Raw genomic sequence first — 12,186 nt, 5'->3', positions numbered from 1 at the left:
ATTGTCAAGGATGTCGCAACAGATATGGCTTTGGGGGGGGATTGCTCGCTTTATGCTGACTCGGAAGAAAGTGGAAGGGAAGCCAGGCAGCCCCGTGCGGCTCTGAGGCAGACATGAGGAGTCCGCGGAAGTCTAGAGGTAACCCCCAATAAGGAATTGGAGGAAATAGGAAGTTTAGAGAGCTGGTAGGTGTGAAGAATCCAGTCATGGAAGACTCTAGAAACTAAGGTCTGTTGGATTTATCCTGAGAACCTACATGAGCATCTGTGGTCTGGAGAGAGAGGACTTGTGTCTTTTGGAGAGATCGGGCCCAAAGAAACCGGCAGTTGTATGTGCCCAAGAAGGCACGAGGTCCTGATATTTGAGTCATTTGATAAAGCCACGTGCAAGTCCCACACAGTTACCTGGGTTTGAGAATGTGGGTTACTCGTTGTGGAGGACAGCTGCACGTCGTTTGGGAGTAAGGAGCACGTGTGTTCTAAGACCACCACCCAGAAGGAGGCTCCTTTCTGAAGCTGGTGTAGTGATCGTGGGCAAGCATAGAGTGTTCTCGCTCTGGTGGGTGATTTCTTGATGTTGGTGCCAACAACAGTGTCCCCACAACTTGGCTGGACCAGGTCCATGCTGGTGTCTCCTCGGGAGCGGATCACTGCCGTTCCCTTCCTAAAGGGAGTCCAGAAGGAGGAGGAGGAAGACAAGGCAGAAGGCCACACTATCACTTGAGGGAGGAAGGAAGAGCTGAGATTAAAACAAAACAAAACAAAACAAACAAAACAAAAAACACCCAGGGCCCATGAATTCCCACATTGTTCCTGCCCTTGTACTATCAAAGCCCAATTAGGAGCCATACCCCAAATGCATAAACCCACTGAGTTAAATTTGCGGAAAATAGGCAACTGTTGAGTTTGTGCAGAACAAGTCATCTGAAAGTATAAAGCCTCCAGACCAAACTGATGACGTGTTTTTCCCGGGTTACCAAGCTTCCTGGCATCATTTGGAAGGAATCGGCATGTGCCTGGACACCATGTGGGAAACACAGCCAGGCTCCCTCTGGCCGCCCTGGGGCGTGACGCGTGACGTGTGACTTATCATGAACTCACTCTCGTTTTCCTCTGGGGATGGGACGGGCAACGCCGTGTGGCTGCTCGAAGGCCCAGGACCTTCTAGAAAAACATGAAAACCTTGAGCCACTTCCCTTACCCAGCCTACGTGAATCCAAATAATTATGGCAGAGAGGTTTTGAAGATGAAACCTTATTTTAACTCCTCATGTAAAGATGCTTTATTTCCAGGCGAAATATTACCCATTACTATGCGCCGGCTAACATGCTCCGAGAAGATATGTTCCCGAAAAAATGAAGCTTTGAGATCCTAGTCGTAATTTGTGCGTGCGTAACAATGCACTCTCTTTACAGCCTCGCATTTTCTTTAAGCATGGGGGTGCTTCGCGTGCATAAATCTCGGTGGCCGGGCAGGTCCGGGAGCTTTGCTGGGTTTTCCTAGAGCTCAGGGAGAGGAAAAATGATTTATTTGATCATGGATGAAGCCAAATATTTGCACACCTTGCAATTCGCCTATTGCTCACCTGGCGGTTTGGCCATGAAGGAGAAAGCCTGCCGCCCATGGGGAGTAGATGAGCTGTGCTGGCCTGGGGAGCGAGTTCAACCTTCCACCGCTGTTTAAACATCTCTGACCTCAGGGGGCCCTGGAGAGATTAATGGAAGTCAGCAGAGATCACTTCACCACGCCTGATGCTTGTGTGGCTGCTGGGCCCGACGGACGGCTGCTGGCGCCCTTCCTGTCCAGTCTGTGGAACAGCTGTCACGGTGTTGTAGGTAGTTCCTGGCCGTGGCCACCCTGCGGGGAGGGCGGGAGCGTGATCAGCCCTCCGGAGCGGGTATCTTGGGGATCCCGGAGGTGAAAGGACCCCTGTATTTCTGGCAGGTTCTACTACTTACGTTGGGATTCAGGAATACAGGCGGTCGGTCATTCTGCTGACTGCAGACTGGCACCCCAGGTTGGAAATGAGGTTTTCTTTGGGAAGGGTCAAAGCCACATGGAAGTCTAGAGTTCTATAGAAGCATAGGATTTTAGAGCAGAGAGGACCGTGAAATGCAGGCCCTTGGGCAAGGTCAAAGCTAGTGTTCACGGCCCAGCTCAGGTCCTCACATGGTGCCCTCTCTTCTATGTCCCTGTCCTCCAGAGTCACTGAAAATCGCCAAGTGTTGCTGTTAGTAACTAGGCCAACCTGGGGACTTCCAGATCTTACCCTTGGCTAGGGATGCCTGACTAGGGAAATCTGAAGCTTTCCTTCAATTTCTTGACTTCTCTAAGACTTCAAATCTCTGGGTCCCCTCTGGCTCCTGACTCAGGCCTGGGAGGGTGTTTCTGTACCTAAAACTCAGCCTCTGAGTAATAAAAAGAAAAAGGAAAATCCACCTAGGCCAAGGATGTTTCAATTTCAGGATACGTTAATAAGTCTTGGTGGGAGAGGGTTGGGAGGCAGAAAGAAGAGGGTTTATCTGCAACAATGCAAACAAATATTTAAAAGAAGCAATATCTGGGTGACCTGGGTGGCACAGTCATTTGAGTGTCTGGCTCTTGATTTTGGCTCAGGTCATGACCTCAGGGCCATGGGATCAAGCCCCGCATCGGGCTCCCTGCTCAGCATGGAGTCTGCTTCTCCCTGTCTCTCTGCTTCTTCCCCCAACCCCTGTCTCTCTTTCTCAAATAAATAAATAAATAAATAAATAAATAAATAAGCACTATCTGTATCTATTCTTTTTTCCTTTTGGACAGACCTGATTTTTTTTAGAGCAGTCTTATGTTTATTGCAAAACTGAGCATAAAGCCAGGGTTCTCATAAACTCCCAATCTCCCACCCCCACCCCTGGGTCCCCCACTGTGAACACCCTGCACCAGAGTCCTACATTTATAGCAACTGATGGACCTGCAGGGACACACTATCAACACCCAAGCCCATGGCCACCACTATGGTCCATTGTGGACATTGCACATTCTGTGGGTTTGGGCCAACAGTGGGCCAACAGTTTGGGCCAACAGGTGGACATGTATCCACTGCTGTAATATGGTGAGACTAGTTTCACTGGCCTTAAAACCCTCTGTGGTCTGCCTCTTCACGCCTCCCGACACCCAGTGCCTGGCAACTGCTAATCTTGTTTCCTGCCTCCATTGTGTAGCCTTTTCCAGAATGTCATGTAGCTGGAATCGGGTAGTATGTAGCCCTTCCAGATTGGCTTCCCCCCTGGGTAATATGCCTCTAAGATTTCTCCATGTGAGGACAATTCCTAAAATGTCCTCATCCTCCAGCCCCAGGATCAGGCTTCCTCCTGCTTATAGATTCTTTCTCTCATTCCCACTCCCATTTTGGGACCTCAGTTTCTCTGTCCACTTGCCCCCACGAACTGCTCATTCTCTTTTCTCTGTTGTGCAGAGCAGCTTCTGTCCAGCCTCTGATTCCTTTCCACACACTCATGCGTATTCTCTGCACACCTCCCCTCCCCACTGTGGGCTCACGAAGGTCTGCCCGAAGACAGAGCTGCGCTCCTGAGAGGGATTCTGTGAACACAGAACTCGCATCTCTGCCCCCAGTAAAGCTGCTCTATGGAGTGAAAAGGTGGGAACTCACATTTGAGCTAGAGCAGGGCTAACCCTGTCAAGAGTGGGCAGTGGGGTTGCCTTTCCTGCATGGCTTCCCACCCGCCACCCAGACTGGCCACAGAGGAGTGCCTGGGTTACATTGAAAACTCATTACTGGTATTTAACCCAGGAACCATGATCTGTTCTGGAATCCCTTTGCTGCCTTGGTGCTGACTTTCTGGCCATGGGCCCATACGCCTTCTGCTTCCAGTCCATTCCACAAATGGAGATTCATGTGGCTTTCCTTCTCTCGAAACACTCATTTTCGTCCAAATGTGTTCAACCCCACTGCTTCTGCTGCCACTTCTCTAGGCTCAGCCCCACTCCCCTTGTGAATCCGGGCTTAAACACTTGTCCCTGTCATCCCCAAAGCGTTGGAAACTCAATGTCTAGCAAACCAAATTCATGCTCGTCCCACCCAAACCCAGCCTTTGGTCTGCCTTCTCCTTGTCCCTGTCTCCAGTCATCAAGGTTTTGGTTCTTTGTCCCTTTCTTGTGTTTCTTGCCTTCTCTATGTCATGAGAGCCCAGTCCCATTGATTACCCCTCTTGTGATTCTCTCCCCCTTCCCCTGACTACTCCGTGAGTCTCCGATCTCATTATCTGTCACCAGTTCCCTCAAAGACATCAGTGAGCCTGCTGCCTGCTTCCCATGCTTCTGCTTCAGTCCTCGCAAAGGTGGCTCCTGGATTACACTTCCTGTGGAGATTGTCTGACCTCCCCTTGCTCTGTCCTTGCCCCATGACCGTCAATAGCTCTCTCTCATCTATTGGGGGAAAAAAACACCACCAACAAAAAACACCAGAAAACCCCAAAACCACCTTAGTTAGGCTTCCCAGGCATCCGTGATAGAGTTTCAAGCAGACTTGCTAACCTCTTTCATTGTTCCTTTCTGTGATTGCTCTTGGTTTCCGACACCTGCTGGATGCCTCCTCGCTCGGTATTTTCGCTTATGCTTTTCTTCCTCTGATGCTCTTTATGTCTCCCATCATTGCCTATCAGACGCTAGCTACACCTGGGGTACCGCTCCAGTGCCCTGTTTCCACAAAGCCTTCCCTCCTTGCTTCAAGGAGCAGTGCACTTTCCCTTTTCAGAAAGAAATGTTATTTTATTTTTGTTTCTGTACTTGGTGTGTTCCAATTTATAATTGTGTGTTAGGATCCCCTGCCTTTCAGATTGAAGGCTCCCGTGGTGAGCGCCTATGTCTTGTTCAACTTTGTATCTTTTAAAGCAAGTAATATGTATTTAAATGAATCAGTTCATAAGAGGGGCAGAAAGCACACTGGGTCCCAGAGGAGTGGAAGAAAAGGAAGGTGGATTTGGAGGCTCTTGGGGGAGCAGGAAGTAGTTAGAGTGTTGGCGCTGGTGGGGGGTGTCAAGGTACGTGAATAATACATTTATCTGGGGCAGGGGGCACTGCCAGGGGAAGACGGGATGTTGACAGCATCCCTCTCCAGCTTCACAATGTTGCCTCTGGCTGGCCCCTGAGTATGGACCTGGGCAGGACTCAGACAGTGGAGGTATTGTGTTGGATTATTCATTACACTCAGAACAATAGGGAATTCTGCTGGGGAGGGTGGCAGAATTTGCAGGAAGCCTGTGTTAGAGCTCATAATATTACATCCAAGTCTTCTGTGTAATGTAACCATTACCATATCCCCCGGGTGGCTTAAAGTCACAGAATCATGGAATGGTAGAATTGCAAGGAAATTCAAAGAGGAGCTGGCCAAATCCCCTAGTTTTATGGGTCCGGAAATTCAGGCCAAGGAAGGTTAAAGAACTCTCCCAAGGTTACACAGAGGTAAATAGCAGAGTCAGGATGGGAACTCAAGAGAGAAAAGAGGAACCGTTCATCAAGTGCCTAGTCCATACTGGGGCCGGTAGCTAACTGCCCCACCCCCTGCCCTCAAGCAAGGCGAATCTCACCTTTCCCATTTGGGGACAAGGTGGTGGTAGATCAGGAAGCTGACATTTAACAGGTTAAGTCATGGATCTGTGAATCTGAATGACATCAAAGAGGTGGTCTTTCTATGGTTTGGGGCCACTTCTTTAAAGAAAAGTCGGGGAGAAGGGCACGTGTGGCACTTGGGAGGGCCTTTGCAAGGACAGGCCAGTTACTCTGCACGAGGACCCCATGAGGCAGGGAGGATTTTGTGCTCAGTCTGCTGAGTAGTAAGTAAAGTCAGAGAGGCAGTCCTTCAAGGTAGCCCAGCTCATACCAGGTGCAGTGAGGGTGACGACTGCGGCCATTTCTAGTCACGCTAGACTTGAGTGTTTTCATTATAAAAATAAGGAAGACATCCCCCATGGTGATGTCCCACAGAATTCTACTCCTCCTTTGAGGCCCAGTGCCAGACACTTGTCTGCTTTTAAGCTTCCAGTAACCAAAATCGAAGATGAACACCCACAGGTTGCCTAGAGCTTGGTAGGCATGGACTGTCTTGCACTATGCGCGTTGTCTTTGAAAATCTGTGTGGGAAGACGGTAGAAGCATTGCTGGGAACCATGATGTCTGTCTTCGGTAGGAAACCGAGGACCGGGAGGTGGTGTTTGCAAGGATTCTTTCCCAGATGCTGGGCCCCAGCAGGAAAGAAAAGAGGATATTCTTCTTGTCTGGGCCAATGGTACCCGTGACCATGACTTGGGCTTACGGCCCATTCTGAAGGCCTCTGGGCTTGGCATGGAGAACATTCCCTAAGGATGGGCATATCCAGGGGAGCTGCAGAAGGCAGCATTAAAATGACGTGTACGGGGGGATGGAAAAGCCACCGTGAATCTTATTCCCATGGAAACAGTAATTGTGGCCTTGGATCTTGAGCAGAGCATAGGTAATTAAGTGAATCAGAGATGAAAATAGAGCGACTCATGGATCAATTTAATGGGTAGGAAGGGGCTCGGAATCAGAGTGTGGTCGTGGCCTGAGACAGCCTCAGAAAGAAATAGCTGTGTGAACTGGGTGAGCTTGGAAGCCACTTTGAAAGTCAAGGCTTCAGAAATCCTGACCTGGATCCTCCCGTCTCTCCCAACAGACCTATAACCCGACTGTGCTTGTGAGGAGGACACTGTCTGAGTTTGACCAGACTCCCCATTTATCCGCCGAGGAGCACGGAGTATCCCTGGTTTTTCACACTCTACCTGCCCACTGATAACTGGAGGACAGATCATTTTCAGTCCCTCCAAACTGGACAGTACCAATATCTAGAACCTTCGGTTTGATTTACAATAGCTTCTTCGTTGGGGTCTGGGCCATCGTCCTGTATCTGCCCTCAGTGCTACTTCCCAGTAGAAAGTCCTAAACTCTGGGTCTCTACCTTCAAACCAAACACGTAATGAAAAACCTAAATCCTTGCTGTGAAACATTCACCCATTAAAAAAAATAAACTATATATATGTTTTTATATAATTTGGACTTTGAACTCGGGGGCATAAAGCAGCTTTCAGTCAAATGACCCAATTAGAACGGTAACTAGAAATCATCAGATTCTAGTTCTAACTATGCTAAATCATGCCAACTGAAAATAAAAAAAACACCCAAAAGAGATTTTGGTGGGTCTGAATAAATCCACAAGCAAAATGAGAGCAAATTCTCCTTACCTGCACTGCCATTTTGGAAAACAGAATGATTCATTTGTCTATCCTGCATAAAAACAAGGACCTTGATTGTGGTACGGGAAACATTTCTCATAAAAAGAAGGGGAAATTAGATCATCACTAAAGAACCCAGATGATATTGGTTTGACGGAAAGAATGGAGTGGAAATCAAATGTGTATTCCCATTTAATTAATATCACAAACCATTAGAGGATTTTATTACCAAATGCTATTTGTGGAAACGTGTATAAAAGAAAACAACTTTCTTGATCTCCAAGGGGTGTTTTTGAGATTCTTGTATTTCCCGATTTTCAGACAGTCTTTCTGGAAGGGAAAAAAAAAATGTAAGAAAGAAACTGGATTTTTTTTTTTCCATTTTAATGCAGCTTGACGCTCTCGGAGCTTTAGCATGGGTGTCCCGGATATTTGCGCTGAAAGCTGACAGGTGTGTTTTTGTTAGAGACGCTGAGCCCCTTTCCCCATTATCTCTCCGTCCCTCCGCACGATTTTTGGCTCCCTGTCCACCCACCCCGCTTTCCTTTTTATTAGAGTGTTACCTACAGCTCTCAGAGACTCTTTCTTAACCACATTTACATACTCCTTTCAAAGGAGAGTTGCTTCTAAATTCAGACCAAAACACAAGCCACTCCACTTTCTTGATGTCGTAATGGCAGCCGAGGACAGAAGCCCCCCCCGACATGATCAGGCTCCCCGCTTTCCCTGCACGTCAGCCAAGTCAGGTGCTCAGAGCGCTTGTCTGCGTGGCTCCCGGGGCCTGCCTTCACGATGCGCTCGGCCGTGTTTTGTGTGTTTGGGCCTGGCCCTGTCTTAGACCTTGGGATACATCATGGCAGATTCTAGATCCAAGACCTGTCTTCCAGACACCTGAAGATTTGGGAACTTGAAGCCGTGTCCCTGTGTGGCGACCTGCTGTTCTCGAGAGCTTCACGCATCCTGACTGTTCTAGCCCAGTGGTTCTCAGAGCATCCCCTGGGCCCTGGCAGCTATGGGGCATTTGACAGACGTGCTGATTCCCAGGCCCTGCCCCAAACCAGCTGAGTCAGCCTCTCCGGGGTAGGGCCCCACAGCCTGTATTTCCACAAACCCTCCAGGTGATGCATGTCTGGGTTGGAGGGTAGCTGTCCTCCTATGCTCTTGCCTGCCTGGGCCCCTGAGGGTTTGTCCCCTTCAGTGGATGTGGGTTTTTCACCCTCACACCTCCCCAGGACAGGTGTCACTTTCCCACTGGGCCATTTGGCTCCTAACACGTCAGGGACTTTCATACCCACAGTGGGAAGCGTTTGGAACCACCGTGCTGCCTCTGCTTTTGAGATCAAAGCCCTGGGGTGGCACAGGGGTGTGTTTGCCCCCCCCATTTCTAGTATTATTTCTGCACCTTCTTTACCTGCTGACTTAGGGCTCACCATGGTTAGGGCATTGGCCAGACCAAGCCTTGCTCGTGTTAAGCCATTTATTTCATCCTTACGACAATCTCATTCTAACAGTGAGGAAGACGAGGCACAGAAGTGTCCAGAGGCTCCAGAGTCGGTGGGGGAGCTGGGACGGCAGGTCAGGCAGGTCACCTGGAGTCTGCTGTTCCTAAGCACTCCTCTGGAATGTCTCTCTGGCGACCAGGCGCCCGTGGGGGCCGGGACACTGTATTTGGCCTCACCAGGGTTGGCCTCATGGCTCCTGGTGTCTGGTTCCTGTTCGCCTTCTGGATTGCTCAGTTACAAGAAATGCGGGATAACCTGTCACCTTTTCTATCCCCAACAAGGTCCAGGAGGGAGGCTTGGATGCCCGTTCTGTGGGCATCTTCCTTGAGGTAAAAGCTGGCTAACGACACGACCTTGGCCGTGCACCTGCCACACAATCCTGGCCCGGTTGGGGATTTCTGCTTGCCAAGATCGCAGTCTCTCCCTTATCCCTGCTGTTTGAGTCTGAGTCACCCGTGTTTCCCGGCTCTTGACTTATGGGGAGGCTAGGATGTGTGCTGAGCCCACACACGATTCCCTCCTGCGTTATCCTTCAGCCGAGAGAGAGTGTGTGCCGTGGCGTGCTGTCTCTCACCCGCACCTGTGGTTCTCAGCCTTCCATTTCCATGCAGGTGAGGGTCATGGTGCAACGAGGCAGACTCTGAGAGCCAAGTGGCTGGATGCACGTCCCAGCTTGTGTGACCTTGGGAATCTTCTTTAACCTCTCTGTGACTCGGTTTCCTCATCTGTAAAGTGGGTTGATATCAGCAACACGTTCGCTAAGACCCGGATCCTGAGTTGTCCCCAGTCGTGCTGACCCCTGTGTCCACCTCCCTGGCCTGTGTTTAGGAGTCATTCTTTTTTCCTCCTCTTAGTCCATCCAGGTTGTGACTTAAGGGACCATGTGCGGAACACACAGAGCGCCATGGAAATCTCACTTCCCACTGACCTCGCGGGACAAAGGGGAAAGGGTGCTTCTTGCGCCCTCTGTGTCTCCGAGTTAGTTTTGTCTGACCATGAACCGCCACTGCGTGCAGGGGGCAGGCTGAGACCCACAGGCTGGGGTAAAGGAGGCAGATGTTGACAGAATTCGCCTAGAAGGTGGCCGGCACCAGTTCGAGTTTGTGTTTGAAGACCGGGCTCCAGCAGCCCCCGGGTCTGCCTCACACATCCTCGCTTCCACCGTCTCTACTAATAAGACAACACAGGGGGCTCGCCGTGTGCCAGGCTTTGGTCCCTAAGCTCCGAAGCCTCAGCAGCACAGGTGAATCTCCTGTGCTGCCTCCCCTGCACAGGGGGAAGGTGTCGTGGAAGAGAAGGGAAGCCAGCAGAAAGGAGCCACCAGAAATGAGCCGACCCTGACACTGAGCTTCTTGGACGGTGCATGTGGCCTCCATAGCAGCTGAGACTCTGGCTAAGCGTGTGCAACAGCTCTGGGGGCTGCCTGACTCCCAGGAGGGTCTGTTTTTGTCTTGTCTCGCTGGGATGGACAGGGTCCACCAGATCTTCCAAATCTGTCCCTTCCTGGTCTGAACCTTCTCCTCCTCCCTGGTCCTCCTCAACCCTCCTCACAGGTGTCGGGCACCGTGGGGGCTCTGACCCGCACTTCCGTGTGCTTGGCACAGAATCAGCGCCTGCCCCAGTCCTGTTTCAGGGGAGCTTGCCCTTGTCCCCCAGTCCCTTGCTGGAGAGGAGACCAGCCTCATCCCTTCCCATCAGAGTCTGCTGGAAAGTCCCACCCTTGAAACCCCCCCCACCCTGGGTCTCCTGAGCCCCCTGCCCCTCCCTAGCCTGGCCCCGAGCCCCCAGTAGAGCAAGGACAGGAATCGGATTAAGTACGTCACGGCTGTAGCCGGGCAATCAGGTGTTTCATTATCTCGTGACGCCGGGAGCACCGAAATGGAACATTCCCATATTTTAAACGTGCAGAGAATTGTGCCTTAATATAATTATTTTTGAAAGATTCTTCATCACAAAGGTTAATAAGAGCAATACAGGTTAATAACGGCACCAAGGAAGCAGACCACCTCCGGTAATTGACCTTATTGATATGCAAAGTGCCCTGTCCCTTCACCTTGGGGTGGGTGGCCACTTTCCCAGTCAGTTAGGGTCATGGACCACCCCCCCAATCACGCACACACCCGTCCTCTGCTGGCTGCTTACCTGTCAGGTCCAGCGGTTCCCTCTACCCTCCCTGGAAAAGAGCACACCCACCCCGAACTCTCACAAGCCCGAGCCCAGCTTTGCTTCTTGAATCAGGACAGTAGGAAAACAGAGCAAAGGCTGGTGACATTATTCAAGCCCAGGTCCCACCTGCTGGGCCCCAGGCTGGCTCTTATGCTTGGATCTCTTGATCAGCCTTTAGGAGGGGCCTGGCTCCTCCCATTTTATAGCCAGGGAGGTGGAGGTTGTGAGAGGTTAAGTGACAGGGGCGTGGTCACAGTTATGAGTGACATTGTAGTTGGCTGGTGTTTCCCTCTCAGGTCCTGCTGAGACCACTGTCCCTGCCCCGCGCAGGTGTTAGTGCCTCAGGGACACCCCAGGGGGCACAGAGCAGGCGCTGGAGACAGGAGTCTCGGTTTGCGTTTGTGTCCTCATCATGTAATGGGGTTCAGGGTGGTGCATCTCTAAGCCGGTGAGGGGCAGGAGGGAAGGGGCAGGGACGGGCTGGCAGGGGAGGCAGCCGCACAGATGCCGGGCTGGCTGCTGGTTCTCCAGAGGGTCCTTTCCCAGCTGAAAGTTGTCCGTGGAAATCCACCCAGAATCAGGTCTTCTGCTTGACTTATTACCCCTTTGGCCTTGAATCTGATCTTCCTTTGAATGCTGGTGCTGACAGCTTAATGGGTCCCATGTGGCTGGCATGGTCCAGTTAATAAACCCTATAGAAAGCAGGGTACACGGCAAAACCATGCCACTGAGCCAAAGTCTGCATGTTAGCTACTTCTGCTCTGGTTCTGCCTCAGAAATCAGTCTCAGAGACCCCTGCACTATTGATAACCCAGACCTTGCTAATGGGTTTCCTGTAAGCTTTGTCTGGGACACCCCATCCCCAGCCCGCTCCCCTGGTAGGTAGCAAGTCCCGCCAAAGGGTTGACCAGGGCTGTCAGACCCCTCTGTCCCGGGCTTCTGGGAGAGAGATTTGGGGCCAGGTTGGGCATGTGAGACACAGTACTGACCCTCCATCACCGTTTCTGGACTTAGCAGAAGTCTGAGAGATCACCATGTCTCAGGTCATGGGAAAGGGGAGGAGCTATTGTTACCGATTTAAACATCTCCGGGGCATCCGGGTGGCTCAGCTGGTAAAGCATCCGCCTGTGCCTCAGGTCATGATCCCCGGCCCCTGGGTTCCAGCCCTGTGGCGGGCTCCCTGCTCAGAGGGGAGCCTGCTTCTCTCTCTGTCCCTCCCCTCTGGCCGTGCTCTCTCTCTCTAAAAAAAATAAATAAAATCTTTTTTTAAAAAAT

At 51.1% G+C, this 12,186-nt stretch overlaps 1 long non-coding RNA gene across 1 annotated transcript; it reads right to left on the bottom strand.

The window, feature by feature from the left end:
• Window positions 1-1,321: 1,321 nt before the first annotated feature.
• LOC116581284 lies at window positions 1,322-11,045 on the bottom strand. Its single transcript, XR_004281987.1, has 3 exons — window positions 10,888-11,045; window positions 1,585-1,704; window positions 1,322-1,498 (listed from the first exon to the last, which is right to left on the bottom strand). It is a non-coding gene; the product is annotated as an uncharacterized LOC116581284 (long non-coding RNA).
• Window positions 11,046-12,186: the final 1,141 nt, after the last annotated feature.

Source organism: Mustela erminea, chromosome 20 (assembly GCF_009829155.1).
Source record: "Mustela erminea isolate mMusErm1 chromosome 20, mMusErm1.Pri, whole genome shotgun sequence".
In the NCBI taxonomy this organism is placed as follows: Eukaryota; Metazoa; Chordata; class Mammalia; order Carnivora; family Mustelidae; genus Mustela; species Mustela erminea.
This window is presented reverse-complemented; position numbering and strand designations above follow the sequence as displayed.